Source organism: Plectropomus leopardus, unplaced genomic scaffold (assembly GCF_008729295.1).
Source record: "Plectropomus leopardus isolate mb unplaced genomic scaffold, YSFRI_Pleo_2.0 unplaced_scaffold26898, whole genome shotgun sequence".
Classification (NCBI taxonomy): Eukaryota; Metazoa; Chordata; class Actinopteri; order Perciformes; family Serranidae; genus Plectropomus; species Plectropomus leopardus.
The window spans coordinates 1-3,306 of NW_024629265.1; the positions used below are offsets into that span (position 1 = coordinate 1).

The 3,306-nt window shown below is 39.1% G+C and overlaps 1 long non-coding RNA gene across 1 annotated transcript; it reads left to right on the plus strand.

The window, feature by feature from the left end:
* The first annotated feature begins 320 nt into the window (after positions 1-320).
* Positions 321-2,456, plus strand: LOC121937624. Its single transcript, XR_006105177.1, has 3 exons — positions 321-395; positions 2,198-2,255; positions 2,375-2,456. It is a non-coding gene; the product is annotated as an uncharacterized LOC121937624 (long non-coding RNA).
* The last annotated feature ends 850 nt before the right edge of the window (positions 2,457-3,306 follow it).

Here is a 3,306-nt window from a genome sequence, read left to right on the forward strand (position 1 = left end):
TTTTTGGCCTGTGAAAGCCAGATGTTTTTCTCTCATCTGGACTATTTGTAAAATTTTGTCTTAACTCAGAGAAAAGCAAAAATAAGAAAACGATGGCGAATTCCAAAAATCTGTGGGAACAAATCCTGGAGACGAACAAAAATGAGAAAACGTGTTTGTGTGTTTCCTGCGTGAGGCTCCGTCTCTGTTCATCTGTTACTAAAACTCTCTGCGGTCCAGCTGAGTCAACGCTTCTGGTTCTGGTTCTGTGTAAACATCAGGTCCACTATGATTTTGGTCTGAGGAACATTTTGTCGGTTCTGAGGACGCTGGGAGCCGTGAAGAGATCCAACCCGTCAGAACCAGAGAAGACCGTGGTGATGAGGGTCCTGAGAGACATGAACCTCTCCAAACTGGTGCGTCCCACTGGCCTCTGTGTGTGTGTGTGTGTGTGTGTGTGTGTGTGTGTCTCGATTTCTTTGAATAACGTAGAAAGAGCGCACTGAGCAATGAAAACAGAAATTACACAAAAACTGGCAAGAAATTAGTAAAAAGTGCAAGAAAATAACCTGAAAATAAAAAAGTAAATATAGAAAAACAAGTAATCGAGACTTTTAAGAAGAGCTTAAAAATTTTAATAATTCTATAACTTAATAAGATATGTAATTATGATTATTAATCTAGTCTTTTCCCTAAGTTTTTCTTTTTTCCTCCCCGGGAGATTTTCCTCTAAAAATGTTGAATTTCATTTTTAAGGTTTAACCAACTTGCACATTGTATGTTTTCCAAAGAAATCAAACCGATTTATGAGCACTTACTGGAAAGTTTTAAGACCGACTGTCAGCATTAATAAGATGTTTGATAAAAGTAATAAGACTTCATAGGTGTTAACTCTTGCATAAACACATTTAGTATCTTATAAGGTATTTCTGAGAACTACCTGTAAGAGTTTTTAGATCAATTATCAGCATGATGGGATGTGTATTAACATTAATAAGGCGTAATTAGTTTTGATAGTTAATTAAACAGATTTATAATTGGCTTTTAAGATATTTATGAGCACTAACATGAAACTTTTAAGTGTTTATAGACCACATATTAATGTTAATATGATGTCTAACCAAAATAATAAGATTTCATAAATGTTAATAATTGCATAAACACTTTTATTGGCCCTGTTATATTTTTATGAGCACTTACATGGAACTTTTAAGAATTTAAAGACCACTTAACCAAAGTAATACGATTATAAGGAGTTAACTACAGTTTCATTTTATTTTTTAATTTTTTTTTTTTTTGCATGTTTTTATTTTTGTATTTATATTTTTATGTAAAAAGGATTTCAAATCACTAATCTAACAGAAAAAAGGGGGGCAGGTTGTTTGTGGTGCTTTAAAAAGGCTGGTCCCAGAGAGAATGAACCCCCCTCTAATCTGCTCAACATGGTACAGTCCCAGTCCCCCTCTGCCACAAAACCAGTTGGAAGCTCCCACTTCCTGTTTGTCAGTTTGAATCCAGGAGCTGCAGGTAAAGTGGAGGGAAACTTAGCAACAAAACTTTTGGTAAAATGAAGCTAAATATCACAAATAAATGGTTTTATTTGAAGTTTTTATGTCATAAAGAGTTTAACTGATGATAGTTTTGTTCAGAAAGAACCCGAAATCACAACATTTGATTTGATTTCCTGCCGTTTGTTGTTACTCATTTAAATATCCCCTCATGTGCTGCCGGGACCAATAGCAGTCTCTTAAAAGTCAAATATGTGGAACATTTGGAGGATTCACGCCTGTTTTTTTTGTTTTATTTTTATTTTATGTCATTAATGTTATTTTATAATTTAACACACGCGAGCATTAACAGCTGTTTTATTCATCATTAACAGTGTAACATTAATGTTTGCAGCAGAAACTTTGTAGCTGCATTTAGCCAAATATTAACCCTTGAACACCTGGAGTGACATCAGTTGTCTTGTGCTGCCCTCAACGAGCATTTAAACCCGAGAAAATTAAATTGCGATTTTTTGAAATCATGGGAAAAAGGCAACAAGTAACTTGCCAAGAAATGTCCTGCAAATTGCAAATAGATAAATAAATAAATAAGCATCGGTGCATCTCAGTTTGCTTGAAGATTTCAGCTGCAGGAATGATATTTATTCATAGATTTTTATTTTTGGTCAGTGTCATTTGACAGCAGTAACGCGTCTCTTGTGTCTCTGCAGGTGGACGAGGACGAGCCTCTGTTCATGAGTCTCATCAACGATCTGTTTCCTGGTATCGGTGAGTTTCCGTCGAACATCGCGCTGCTGCGGATGTTTCTGCTTTTGTGTCTCGGCTCGCACAGATTATTTTTAGATTTCGTGATTTTCCGTTTGTGATTTTGTTGAATCCTCCTGCAGTTCTGGATAAAGCCGGATATCCCGACCTGGAGGCGTCCATCTGCAGTCAGGCTCAGCAGGCCGGTCTGATCCCTCACCCGCCCTGGATCCTCAAACTGGTTCAGCTCTACGAGACGCAGAGAGTCAGACATGGTACACGCACACACACACACACACACACACACACATATACACACACACACACACACACACACACGCACACACGCACACACACACACACACACACACACCATAATGACTGTTTGTAATTCATAATATATAAACATGTTTTCCGCGCAAATTCCAGTTTTAAGCACGTCAAAGAAAACCAAATGGGTTGTTTTTTCAAATTTTATTATCAAACACAAAAAAACATGTTTTTTGGTCTTCCTGTTTCTAAAGGGTAAACAGCTCGTTTCACGATTTTGGTTTTCTGAATGCAAAACAAAAATCCACTGGCCACCAGGTTCACCATGTGACATCACCTGTTGACTGTGTGTTTCACACCAGGGACGGAGGATGTAACGATATCCTCGTTCTCGTAAAGACTGGACTTTATTCTCTGAAAATTGCGTCTTTTTTTCTCAGAATTTTACAACTTTTTTCTTGAAGTCCCAAATCTTCAGATGTCAGACAGAACGTGTTCTTCTTCACTGACACTGAGCGTCGCCTTCGCTCTCGTCCACATCGAGAAAAGTCGAGCTCTGCGTGTAAATGACCGCTCGTACAGTTTTGGTTTCATACGGACTGAGCGCCGTGTGAACTCCTCAAATATCTCAAAAAACGCGGCAGCATCATGAGAGCTCCTCGCTGTGAAGCCGAGCTCAGCTGCGGTGTGCTCCTGCAGGGATGATGGCGTTGGGGCCCAGCGGCGCCGGGAAGACGACCTGCATCCACACGCTGATGAAGGCCATGTCCGAGTGCGGCTCGCCGCACCGCGAGATGAGGATGAA